A 15,113-nucleotide genomic window follows, 5' to 3' on the forward strand; every position below is an offset into this window, starting at 1 on the left:
AATTAAGGAAACTGAAAAGACAAAAAGAAAAATGGTGAAGGTTCAAGTGGAATAGGTGGGTGACCAACAATATCTACCTGGATCATTCCTCCCCCCTTGGGAATAAATGGTATCCATTGCGTTAAGGTCCTCCATGAGATGAGGAAACTTCTATTGAACTTGGTCCCTAGTGAGCCATTTGCCTTCATTCAAGAGTTGGTCGGCTTTGACAACTCGATACAGCTTGATCTTCTATTGGCAAGTGTTCTTGATCTAGTTTTCCATGATCTGATTAGTTGCATCTTATTCTATGCAGTCTACATTTAACTCTGTTGGTGTGATTTGTTCTACAATGTCGGATATGTCCAGTAATGGTAGAAAGAATGGCCGAACGTGATTCACATGGAACACTGGGTGTAGGCCAAGGAATGGGGGAATGTTGATCTCAAAATAATTATCTCCCACAACCTTGGTGATGGTGTATGGCCTAATTGAAGTGCGTGAATCTTGTGGTGGGCCCTATTGAGACACTCCTTATGAAAATGTAGCCAAACCTTGTCACCCAATTGGAACTTGTGTGGTAGCCGATGTTGATCATGCTACTACTTCTACTTAGCATTGGCTTTGTCCAATATGTCATGGATTTGTTGGAAAATGTGTTGAATATTATCAATGAATCTATTTTCCTTGTTGGCTTTGGACAGGACATGAGCCAAATCTGCCTGAGTCATTGCGAATGGTATGGCCACATCAATGGGACATAGTGGTTAGAATCCCAAGTCCACCTTAAAAGGGTTGTGGCAAATAAAGTTGTGGAAAGCCCAGTTATAGCTGTGGTAGAAATAGGGGAGGCTCTCATCCCATGCGTATGGATCCTTTGAGTTGTACATGCACAAAATGTGTATGATCATCCTATTGAAAACCTTTGTCTGACCGTCAATTTGTAGATGAAAAGTTGTGGACTTAGTGAGGTTTGTGTCCAACATCAACCACAAACTTGATCAAAATGTACCAAGGAACCTGTTGTCCCAATATGAAATGATAGACTGTGGGATCCCAACACACTCGTTCAATGAAGAGTTGAGCATTGGCTTCTGCTATTATATTCTTCCTACAGACCGCCATAGTGGCCACCTTTGAGAATCTGTCGATGTCCACAAAAACACAGTCATTGCCATGCTTAGTAGAAGGAAATCCCAACAAGTAATCCATGGAGGTGGATTCCCAAGGTAGATTAGGGGTAGGCAGTAGAGTATAGAGGCCTTGCTTCTTGATGGTTAGTTTGGGAATGATATAGGCAATGTAGGATCTGATGTACTCCTCGACATCCTATCGAAGATTTGACCAATAGAAATAATTTTGTAGTACTGCCACTATTTTTTCAACCCTGAAATTCTCAGTGGCCCAAATGTAGTGTTCTTCCCAAATCATCTTGGAATGCTCACTTGAAGGAACACAAAGGTGCCCTAGGTGGCATAACATAGCATCCTTGAGGTGAATATGTGGAACTTGCTGACCCTCCAAGAGCATATGTTATGTGTCCCTGAATTTTGGGTCACTTTTGTAGAGAAGTGGCCAATCAGAAGTCTCATTCCCACAAGAGTTGAGCACAATGGTTAACACCATGATCGGTGGCCGGTTGAGGCAGTCTGAAACATTATTGGTGATGCCCTTCCTGTACTTGATATTAAAATGGAACTATTTTAAATATCTGGACCACTTCTGATGGTGATAATTATGCAACATTCCTTGCATCTGTATGAATTGTAGGGGTTGGTGGTCTGTATGGATGACCATTTCCTTTCCCAAAATTTAATGGTTCCATTGTCGGTAGGCCAGCACAATGGAATACATATCTTTTTCACAAGTGGGATACTTTTGTACTATGTATGAAAGTGTCTCACTATGATATGCCACTGGATTCCCCTGTTGAGTAAGAACTACCCCAATAGCATAGTCAGAGGTGTATGTCTCGATCTTAGATGCTTGTTTCATGTCTCGTAATCTGAGCACTCGTGCAGAAAAAAGGCGATGTTTCAACTCTACGAATGCCTTCTGTTGAGATTAATACCAAAATTATTTTTCTTTCACTCCTCCCTTGGTGACTTGACTCAAGGGCCAAGTGACATGAGAGAACCCCAACATGAACCTGTAGTAGAAATTGGCAAGACCAAGAAAGCTAGGGATCTCTATTAGAGTGGTTAGGGCTAGTCAATCCTGAAATACTTGGATCTTGGCTAGATCCATATGCACCCACCTTTTATCAATAATGTATATGAGATACTAAACTTGGGTCATGCCAAAAGTGAATTTCTCGAAATTGGCACACATCTTGTGTTGCCTCAGTGTTTGGATAACTTGTCAGATGTGGTGGAGGTGCTCTTCCCAATTCTGTCTGAAGATTAGGATGTCATCCAAGTATACCACTACAAATGACTTGGTGAATGGCCACAAGATGTCATCAATCAGCCTCATGAAAGTTGAGGAGCATTCGTCAACCCGAAAGGCATAACCAACCATTTTAAAAGGTCCTTCTTAGCTTTGAAGGTAGTCTTCCACACATCGTGTTGGAGCCAAGATGCATAGCAATTAAAAAACATATACACAGCTATTAAATCATGCAAAGGAGACACAGAAATTTAACATGGTTCACCCAACCAATCTGGGCTACGTCCACCAAACATAGGCATCGACAATCTTTATTAATCAAACAGGAGATTACATAATTAATCAAATCCTCACAAACTCTCACCACACTAAACTATCCGTATGGATACCGATCTTATAGCAAGGAGAATCTAACTACCTCTCACATCAAATTTAAGATGCATTAATTCTCTCCCAATAACCTGGAGCTAATCCAGCAACAAATTTCTATTGTTGTCACACACTGGGATTTTTGCCTATTTTATTTAAAACAGAAATCTCAACAATCTCCACCTTGACAACAATTAGCCTGATGCCCTGTTTCTTTATTATTTTAATTTTTCTGCAAGCCGAGAGAAGACAAACACCATCGTAGCTTCTCTAACAAAACTGGTTTCGTGAACATGTCTGCAAAATTCTCCTTTGTATGCACCTTTTCAAGAGAGACTCCCATTTCAGTGATAACCTGTCTTACAAAATGGTACTTGATTGGAATATGCTTTGATTTACTATGATAGGCTGGATTCTTAGCCAAATGTATTGCACTTTGACTATCACAAAGTAACCTGATGTTGTCCTGTAACCAACCAAACTCACCAAGCAAACCTTTCAACCAAACCGCCTCTTTGCAAGCATGCGAAGCAGCAACGTATTCTGCTTCAGTAGTGGATAAAGCAACAATGTTTTGTAGCTTTGACATCCAGCTAATAGCTCCACCTGCAAGAGTAAAGACATACCCTGAAGTTGACCTTCTCTTATCCAAATCACCTGCAAAATCAGAATCAACGTATCCGCAAATAGATTCACTACTCTTATTGTAAGTAATACAATAACTACTTGTGCCTCTCAAATACCGAAGCACCCATTTTACTGCTGACCCGTGTTCTTTACCCGGATTTGCCATATACGTGTTGACAACCCCAACTGCATGTGAAATATCTGGTCACGTACACACCATCACATACATCAAACATCCTACTACATTGGCATATGGAATTCGAGACATAAATTCCTTTTCTTCATCTGAATTAGGACATAAACTCGAAGAAAGCTTGAAATGGGAAGCTAAAGGGATTGATGAAGGCTTCACATTCTTCATACCAAACCTCAAAAGTATTTTCTCAACATACTTCTGTTGTGATAGCCACAGCTTACCATTGCCCCTGTCTTTGAAAATCTCCATGCCCAAAATCTGTCTTGCTGCTCCTAGATCTTTCATATCAAATGTCCTTGCCTTCTAAGTCTTCAACCTGTTGATTTCTTCAATGCTTTTTCTTGCTAAAAGCATATCGTCAACACACAACACTAAGATAATGAACATGCCATTACTTAACTGCTTAAAGTAAACACAATGATCATATTCACTTCTTACATATTTCTGACTCAACATGAAAGAATCAAACTTCTTATACCATTGCCGAGGCGACTGCTTCAGGCCATATAATGACTTCTTGAACCTGCAGACAAATTTCTCATTGCGATGCTGAACAAATCCTTCCGGTTGTTCCATATATATTTCCTCATCTAAGTCTCCATGTAGAAATGCAGTCTTAACATCTAATTGCTGCAACTCTAAATCAAGCAAAGCCACTAATGCTAACACAATTCTAATCAAAACAATTTTAAACACTGGTCAAAAAATCTCATGAAAGTCAATACCAGCTTTTTGAGAAAACCCTTTTGCAACCAGTCTCGGTTTGTACCTGTCTTCCGTATCATTCACACCTCGTTTCAGCTTGAAAACACATTTACACCCCACAGTTTTCTGGCCTTTGGGAAGTTCAACCAGATCCCATGTGCCATTCTTGCCTAAGGCCATCATTTCTTCTTTCATGGTTTCTTTCCATTTGTCACTCTTTGAACCTTCTACAGCTTCCTGATAACACAAAGGTTCATCATTGTTAGCGGTCAAAGCAACTGAAGTAACATAATCATCATACCTTCTCGGAGGACGTTTGATCCTTGTAGACCTCCTTAAGGATGTTTCTGGTGCTTCCGCAATTGGCTGTCTACCATCTGTAGGAACTTCTTCATGATCGCATCTGAGACCTGTTCATGTCCTCCATCTGAACCCTGTTCATAATCTGATTCTGAAACCTGTTCATGAATAGAATCTGAACTATGGTCGTCATGACTATCATTAGAAGTGCTGTCAAACTGAATGTGCTGAAAATCAGATACATCATCCTATTTCAATTTATTATCTACATCTAACTGTACAAGAGAGGATTCATCAAACTTTACATCTCTATTGATGATGATTTTGTGGGTAGTAGGATCCCACAATCTAAATCCCTTTGTTCCATCACCATACCCAACAAAGACATACCTTTTCAATTTCGGATCTAATTTAGTTCGCTGATGTTTAGGCACTAGAGCATATGCATCATAACCAAACACTCTGAGTTTAGAATAGTCACAAGGGTGTCCTTTCCATACCTCTTGCGGAATCTTGCAGCCTATCGCCGTTGATGGAGATCGGTTTATCACATAACAAGCTGTTGCCACCGCTTCCGTCCACAACTCCTTTTGCAACCCAGCGTTACTCAGCATACTCCTTGCTCTCTCTAGAAGAGTCCTATTCATGCGTTCAGCAACTCCATTTTGCTGAGGAGTATAAACTGCGGTCTTATGTCTCTCGATCCCTGCATCCTTGCAATAGCTGTCAAACTCCTTTGAAGTAAACTCACCACCATTGTCAGTTCTTAAACATTTTATTGTTCTACCAGTGTTGTTTTCTACCAATGCTCTAAACTGCTTGAAAACTAAAAACACATCAGACTTCCTTTTCAACATGTATACCCATACTTTCCTAGAAAAGTCATCAATAAATGATACAAAATAAGACGAGCCACCATATGAGGTTGTAGGGGCTAGTCCCCAAACATCTGAATTGATATAATCAAGTATTCCTTTACTAGTATGTTTGCCTATTTTAAACTTTTGTTTACTTTATTTGCCAAACAGACAATGTTTACAGAAATCTAACTTTCCAGATCTTAGATTAGGAAGTAACTTGCGATCAGCCAAAATCTTTAACCCTCTTTCGCTCACATGGCCCAACCTCTGATGCCATAGGTGAATGGAACTACTGTCATGTTCAGACATGGTAAACACATGAACTGACCCTGTTCTTCCTTCTAACTGAAATAGATTTCCTACTTTCTTAGCTTTCATTACTAGTAAAATACCTTTGTAAATTTTAATTACTCCACCTTGAATGACAGTTTTATATCCATTTGTATCAAGTGCCCCCAGTGAAATTAGATTTTTTCTTAAATCTGGTACATGTCTTACATCAATTAACATTTTGGTTGTCCCATCAAACATTTGCAGTTGTATACTCCCTATTCCCACAATATTAGATGTGACATCATTACCCATGTACACGACTCCATCATTCACTGATCTATATGTCTTAAACCAGTCTCTATGAATACACATGTGGTTTGATGCACCAGAATCTAGCAACCAATGTTGATCATGATTTGACAAATTAACTGATAACACTTCGTCGCTCATACCTGAACCAGATTCTGAACCTGTACCAGTCGTGTTCGCTTCCTTCTTTTCTGTCGACGAAGCTTCTTTAGAAGTTTGTTGTTGCTTCCAGTAATCCTTCTTCAAATGCCCTGATTTGCCGCAGAACCAGCACTTGACTTTACTCTTCTTCCCCTTGGACTTTGAACACGAATCGTTGCGCTTACCAGAGCGTCTTTCTCTAGAACGACCTCTAGCCATCATTGCCTCTGATGTAGAGGTGTCAGCATTCGACCGCTTCCTAGTTTCCTCGGACAACAAAGCTCCGGCGACATCATCAAATTCAATGGTTTCGGATCAAATAAGACTTATAGACGTGAAAAAATGATCCCACGACTCAGGAAACGAGCACAATAAAGTTATGGCTTTATCCTCGCCTTCAATTTTTACTTCTATGCTTTCTAATTGCACCATTAAAGTATTAAAAAAATTCAAATGGTCAGTAATGGAAGTACCTTCCTTCATTCGCAGACTGTATAGCTGCCGCTTCAGGAGAATCTGATTTGTCAAGGATTTTGTCATATACAGCTTCTCCAATTTCGTCCACAAACCAGCCACTGTCTTATCTGACACGATATTAAATAAAACATCATCAGCCAAACACAATCGAATTCCGCTCAAGGCTCTTCCATATAATTCATTCCACTCATCATTTGTCATGGGGTAAGGCAGTTTGGATCTGCCCAACAACACCTTTTCCATGCCCTGCTGTACCAGCAGATCATGCATCTTTACCTTCCAGATCTCAAAATTATTTTTGCCATTAAATTTCTTGATTTCAAATCGGGCACTCTGAGTTTTCGCCATCTCGTCTAAAACAAAGAATCTCCAATTTCAATTTAAAAAAAAGAAAAATTGAATCTCAATAAATTCCTATGCCTCAGTTTACCTTCGCCCTAAAAAAAAACAACCCCCTTTGCTTTGTTGTTTAAATCTCATATTTCAATTTAAAAAATAGTGTAAATAACAATTGGCGCTTTCTGGTGAACACAAGAACCGTGCCATTTAAAAAACGCTTTAAGGTTGACAAAATGGCGCGTGTATACCTCTAAAATACGGGCTAACCAGAAAATTGGCGCACTGGCGCCCTTAATTGAAAATGATCCACGCCATTGCAGTTGGTTGGCGCTACTGTCTTGGAATTACCCCCGCCAATTTAAAAAAAAAACGTTGAACACAAAAATTTAATGCATTTCACCACTTTTTCGGTGTGTTATGCGCATTACACACATCATCCACGTTGCTACGCAACAACACATTGCTACAAAAAACTTTATGAGAATCAAATCATGTTGTATGAGAATCAAATAATCGTCGTGTCTATTTTTTATCCTCCAACACTTGGGACACAATCAATGCACCAGCAGGTACGCAGGTCCACTCTTCTCTGATAAACGCACTCAGCTAGTGTTGATTTTTGCAAAATGCACCACCAGTAATCCACGCAACAGCGATGATTGAAAAACATTACCAGCGCTCCACGCACCAGCGTTGTTTTATGGTGTTAATCCTTCCACGCCGTAGGTTTCAGCGATCTCCATGCAGGTAATACGCATCAGGTCACACGCATCAGCACCTCCAAGCCTTTACGCTCCACCTCCAGCACGCAATTCAACCCGGCTAGCAATCTCCACGCAGACGGACATAAGTTCAACACAGCCAGGGCTCAACTGCACTCCACCTTCAGTTTGGTCCAGCTGCGCCATGCCTCCAACTGCTCTCATACCACTTGTTGGAGCCAAGATGCACAACAGTTAAAACACATATACACAGTTATTAAATCATGCACAGGAGAAACAACAATTTAACGTGGTTCACCCAACCAATCTGGGCTACGTCCACCAAACATAGGCATCGGCAACCTTTATTAATCAAACAGGAGATTACATAATTAATCAAATCCTCACAAACTCTCACCACACCAAACTATCCATATGGATACCTATCTTATAGCAAGGAGAATCTAACTGCCTCTCACATCATATTTAGGATGCATTAATTCTCTCCCAATAACCTGGAGCTAATCCAGCAACAAATTTCTATTGTTGTCACACACTGGGATTGTTGCCTATTTTATTTAAAACAGAAAATCTCAACACATCGGAGGGTTCTATTGGTACCTGGTGATTACGGAATTCATGTCAATCTTGTTGAAATATTTTTCCACCTTATGTTGGTCCAGAAGGTTATCAATTCATAGGATCGATTACCTATTATGGATAGTGATCTTGTTCAACACCCGATAGTCAATAAACAGTCTCCAAGACCCATCCTCATTCTGTACCAACACGATCGGGCTCACATAGGCTGATGAACTTGGCTGGATATGACATTTCTACAGTAGCTTCTAAATCTTCCTGTTGATTTCATCATTCTTAGAAACGAAGCACTGATAGAATTTTCCATTGGGTAACGACACACCTAGGGTCAGATCGATGGAGATCTTGACATGATAATGTAGAGTCACCCCTTGGTGGGGATGTGAACTTTGAAGATGTCCTCATACTACTCCATGACCTTGTCCATCTGTTGTTGTTGTGTGGAGGGGCCCTTTCTTTAGGTCATTGCCACCATATTCTTCTTTCCCTGAGTGTATATCATTAGGAAAACAAATTTCCTCATTTTGGAAATGAGCTTCCTGCTTTGTTTTGCGGTAACCAAAGAGATGGCAGTAGGCAGTGCTATCTCTGGTATCCTGTACAACTTATTTCCAAAGGTAACAATAACAGAATGAGGCCTTGACTCATACAAAACATATCGCTTCCACAAGTATGGTTAGCCTAATAACACATCACAAACATGAAGGGGAGCAACGTCAGATAATACCTCATCCGTAAAGGGCTTGATACTTTATGGAAGGTGACACTCTTGTCTCACGCGAAGATCCCATCCTTGGTGAAGCCACCCGATGGTGTATAGTTGTGGGTGTATTGTGGATGGTAAACTAAGCTACTTCATGACCTCTGTTGCATTGAGTTTCTTTTTACTCTGGTTGTCAACCATGAGCTATAGCGGGGAACCCTTTACTAACATATGGGAGTGGAAGAGACCCTCGTCATTCTCTGGATCTTTAGGTTCCTCCTTTTGGATCTTCATCATGGCAATGATTTTGTTGGGCTCTACATCGATAATCTTCTTCCCTTTGTCATTCCCCTTGTTGTGTTTTGACTTACAGTCGGAACATGCATCTAATTCTAAAGGCTTCAGCTCAACCACGAGTGACTGCTTGGTCTCACACTCACTTGTGTTATGAGTAGAGATCTTATGGAATTTAGACCACTTTCACGTGTCCTTATTTGGCTTTGCAGTGTTGTCTTTTGATTACGGCTTTGGCGGGTTGTCTAGGGCTATCCCAACTTGCCTTTACCCTTTGTTCTACGGTTTGGGGGCACCTTTCCCTTGCTTCATATTCACAAATCCAAAGTCTCGCTTCCTTTGTTTAAACCTCTTCTTGAGCTTGAAATCATATTGGTATGTCGAGATGAGTGAGAAGATGTCTAGGAACTACATCTCATCCTGGATGTATCCGTGTAGGAAGCTGGGGTACTTGATTACCAAATGTTTCTCAGAATCCTTGTTACCCAAATTGGTGCAAAGGGTATGAAGATCATTGGTAAACTCCCACACATCTTGGTCCCTTCCCTACCGCAGCATGGTCTGCTTGATGTAATTGTCATCATAGCTCACGATAAGGTAGTACTTCTCCTTGATGGCATCCCAAAACAAATTCTGAGTGGGAGCATCTGAAAATAATGAGGTCGTACTTTCATCCTTCTACTCACAGTAGGTTTCCCATCAGTCCTTGACATGGGGGCTAGCTTTGAGAAGAGGAAAAGTAATCTTTTCCCATTCGGAGAAATCACAAACAAAAAATATCCTTCTAGCATATTTAGCCATTTATCTATGGCATATGCATCTATTTTCCCTCAAATATGGAATGTCAACTAAAGTTTACCTATACCTTAAAAGGTGTGGAGCCTCTAGAGTGGCTGCTAGATGTAGATGCGCTATGAGTGGGTGACCATTGAAGGATCTAAGAAAAGTTATACATCATTGTCTTCCTTTGTTTCTCGATGGCCTCCTTCAGCAATATTCTGATAGGATCTCCTACTCCCTCGTCTTTCTTTTCTTCTCCCATGGGTGGTTGTCAGGGGCTGTGAGGTTCATCTTCCAAAAGTTCAATCATATCGACCCCTAACTCCTTATATCCCAACCTCGTTGGGGAAATGCAAAGAAAAATAGAGAAAGATAAGAACGCTCTGATACCACTAATTCGGATTTAAATAGGAATGCAACAAATTATAGATATAACCATAAATACAGAGATGCAACATAAATACCACTTCATTTAATTAATATCAAATACTGAAATATGTTTACAAACATAATCGAAATAAAACTAGCTCAGGTGATGGTAACTTATCTCTAAGAAGAGATGTCGCGGCTACATACCTCTGAACTGAGTTACAATGAGGCTCAAGTTAATTTTTATTATTGAAAAATAAGAGAAAACCCTAAAAAACCAAAACCATAACCAGAGGAGATGTAACACCAAGAGTTTATGGGCCCTGTTGGAGTTAGTTGGGCAGTCAACTTCCCATGGTTATAACCTAGTCATATTATTTCCATTTCACGTGTATGATACATCGTTGGAAAGAGCTCTCTAAGGACTATAGCTGCTAATGTGATTTCTTTAATAGAAATCGCGAAAGGCATTTTTCTAAAAAACTCCATTTAGGGCCTCAAAACAACTCCAGAAGTTCAAGACCCAAAAAACTACCAAAAAAAGTAAATTCTGCTACAATTAAGGAAACTAAAAAAATGAAAGAAAAATGGGGAGGGTCCAGGTGGAATATGCGGGTGGACACTAATATCCACCTGGATCAACACATGAAATACCTTATAAACTCCAATATGAGTTGGTAGTGCTAGCTAGTAGGCCACTAGCCCTACCCTTTTTATTATCTCAAGTGACTAAGAAAACTAAGGTGCTAATTTGGAACAACTCCCATATTTATGGAACTCATTTTTGGTTGTACTTTAATAAAAACATATTCCCCCACTTGAAATTATTTATGTGAAATATTTGGGTATGTGTAACTTTTTTGGTCCATCAATTTTTTTTTTTTGAATTTTGTGTGATCTTTTTGACCATTTGCTTCATTTCCTGTAGAAAATATATTCCTACCATAAACATATCTTCAGGTTGACTACAACATAGAGAAATATGGAAACTTTATCCATACAAAACTTAGAAGGGACTCATATTAAGTGATGCTTGATAACTATTGTTATAGGAAAACTCTACCAAATGTCAATCATCTTCTTACTTTATGGGTTGCAACATTATGTACATGTGTAGCATCTCTTCCAATGCATGATTGGTTGTTCTTATTTTTCCATCCATTTCTGGATGGTACATGATGCTAAAATATGATTTTGTACCCATTCCAATAAACAACACCATCCAAAAGTTTGTGGTCAAATTGGTTATACAACCAACTCAGAAAATAGAAGAAAAGATAGAGACTTCAAAATCAGCCTCTTCGAGGGGGAAATATCCTTTACATTACACAAATGAACAATTCTTGGATGATAGAAATGACAAGACCTCCTCTCTATATATAGGATTCTAAGGGGTCAAAATACAATCAAAGAAAACATAACAATAATAATGTAAGGGCACCAAAATAACAATAATGGGCTTCTATGGGGCACAATAATAACAATATGGGTGTTGGGCGCATATAAGGTGTCTTTTAGAACTCCTAAATTCCTCACATTAATTATCCACCTGGGTAAGTATTTCAAGAGTGTACATAATATGTCAAGTGATGGAAATCATTATATCTATAGAGAGTAATTCTTTAAGCTATCCTATTGATTTTAATACAAGAGTAAACGGATCAAACCATAACTATCAAACTTGTGACTTCAAGGAGATTAAATTATTCAAACATCAAAACTAAATATTAATCAAAAAATCTAATTGCAATTACATCAACTGAGTGCATTGTAGTGATAACAGATCTCTTTCAGCTAAATCTAAACTTTCGCATAAAAGTAATACACCTGATCTAACCAATAACACTATCACTTTAAATTAAAAAGAAATGATTCTTACCTAATAGTTAAATCAATCTACGACATAAATAAATGAAGCCAATCAACAAAAATAAGAATTAATGCAATGAATACACAAACTCAACACTGGTGAAAGTAAATCAATCGTAAAGCTATAAAACAGAGTAAATAAACTTGCAGTAAAAGAAAGGTAAAACTATAAAATAGGGAGCAACAGTGAAATTCGCCAGTGATTACTGCTTAATTACTTCAAAATATTATGAATAAATAGAAACATGAATTATATATTATTCATCAAATCCAAATGTCATTACGGCACGATGTATCCTTCAGAATAATGCTTTGTATATTAAAATTAGAATTGAAGTAAAAGAAGCAAGAGTTGTTCTACTCTAGTCATTTTTCCCCTCTTATAGTTAAAGACGAAAAGGGATAACTACTATTCCTCAGGATCAGGAGATCCTGAGGATTTCACAACCAAATACTATTATTAGATAGTCTTCCATCTTTCGCTGATCCTCCTGACTCTCTTCTCAACTTGCCCACACAAGACACACTCTTTTCTCTTTGTTTAGCCTTTGTTGTTCAATAGTTTGAACATCAGTTGTCCCATTCGCTAATCTCTACATAAAAATCAACAAAAGTTAGTTTTGACAGTGAAATTACATAAAAAGCAGTTTCGTTCACTTTCTATCGAAATTCCATCAAAACATTATTACATCATGGCACAAATGCGTAAAAAGGAGGAAAAATATAGTGTAATAAAAAGTAAATTTATACCTGTTGCATGAACCAAGATACTTCCCTTCTTACCTTGTTTCATGTCCTCATGAAAATAAGTAGTTATTATATAATGCACTTAAAAAGTAAACAGTAAAGAATTTTTCTTTATCCAACCTAAAACCATGCTTTTGTATTAAATTTGCACAGGTTTTCCCTTCATGACCTTCAGGAAACATGTAATCAGAATGGTATCCTTCAGGAGGGTACCAAATAATAGGGCTTCTAAATTGACATCCTAGCCAATATGGTCCTTCCCTCATGATAATATTACTGTATGTGACAAAACGGCCTTTGACAACTTCGAAATTCCTGTAGCCAAATGGTTCTCTATTCCTGACATTATTGGTAGAGACCATCCATCTCTGTTTGGATGCAAGTAAGGACCTTTCCTATATGGATAAGAAATATGTCCTTGCTGCATGCACCAGAATTTCCCTGTCTATGTTAGAAATTTCCAACACCAAGGGCTCTCAGTGAACCGATTTTCCACCCATAATGCTCGAATTCTTCCAATATTCACCCTACAATTTTCAAAGATTAACACAAGAAGAAAAATGCAGCAGAGAACAACGATTGCTTTGGTAAAATGGAACACCAAGTAGACGTAACAACTAAATTCCATAATTTCAAGCGAAATTTCCATGATAATTAATAATACTACCACATGTCATTTGATCATGGGATATCATAACAACATATCAAGTCCAATAAGCGGAATAAATATAGTTCACGCAAAGGTGTCATGGGAATCCTCCCCCTCCTTAAAAAGAGAGGTCTCCTACAACCGAGTAGACATGGAAAGGGTTGTTGTGACTGCAAGGCAAGGGAGTGAACAATATGACAATAAATGAAACAGAGTATGCATATCTATGATAGGACAGCAAGAGGTATGGTTATAATGAGAGCGGAGTGTGTAAAGATTGTTATGAATAAGAGATAAGATGCTTGGATTGATGATAAGTTATGCGAGAGAGAAATGGAAAACTATATGCCAAAAATTTTCTCTGCTCATGGTATTCTAGTGGAGAATGATACGATTGATTGAAAAGCAGTATCTCATGCATAAAGGTTTTAAACAGGGAAGAATTAAGGAAATAATTTCTCTGATAAAAGAATTAAAAAAATAAGAGGGCATTATAGTAATAATTGATGATAAGATATAACTTCAATACCATAAGCAGAGCCTCTGCTGCCAGCAGGCATCCATAGCCTCAGCAGGGTTGCATTTTAACCCATATGAGCCAGCATCCTAAACTTATAAATGGAGAGTTCCAGTGCTCTTCTACAGAAGAGATTAGTGTGCTGGGATGGTAACCAGATGACCACACTACCGTTCAGTGGGATGTAGAAAAAGTGATCAGGCCGAATTGTGATGAGACCTCCTATTCCAAGGATATTATAGTTATCCAATGGATCATAACCCTGGTGTGGTGGCCTTCGTTACAGCCTTATGAATATGGTACACTGGCTCGTAATGAGACCACCTATCTTGCGTCTGAAAAATGAAATTTTGATGTAATTACACACTTTTATGATAAATAGAGGGAGGCTCGATACTCCTTTGAGAGAAGGGATGGTGGAAGTAGTTGAACATGTCAATAGAGAAAGTATACCCATATTATTATTTGTTATAGAAAGAGAAGATTATAACCAAGAAGGGTGGAACTAGCATGGTATTAAGATAATCAATCAGTATCAAGTACAACAGAAAACTATGCAGTATAGCAGTATATAAATAACTGTCTCCATTCCTTGAAAATAATCTATCATAAAAAAGTTGTCATGTTAAGGATCATAACATTAATGGCATTAAATCTATTCAATAAAATCCAGAAATTATTGTGCACATAAAAGTAGTGTACTTCATTCCATGAAAAGAAAACAAAATGAAAAACAAAAGAAAAATGGGGCTGAGATAAGTGAAGAGCAATCGCAAAAAAGAAAAATTTTGTTGTTCAATTGGGTTGAACAGTGGTTGTTCAAAATATTGAACAATAGCTGTTCAATTAAATGAACAACAAAACAACACAAAAAGAAAATAAGTGTCGTTAAATAGTTTGAATAGCAGTTGTTCAGTAGAT

Source organism: Pinus tabuliformis, chromosome 8 (assembly GCF_031772625.1).
Source record: "Pinus tabuliformis cultivar Carrire ecotype Pingquan chromosome 8, CPIR1, whole genome shotgun sequence".
In the NCBI taxonomy this organism is placed as follows: Eukaryota; Viridiplantae; Streptophyta; class Pinopsida; order Pinales; family Pinaceae; genus Pinus; species Pinus tabuliformis.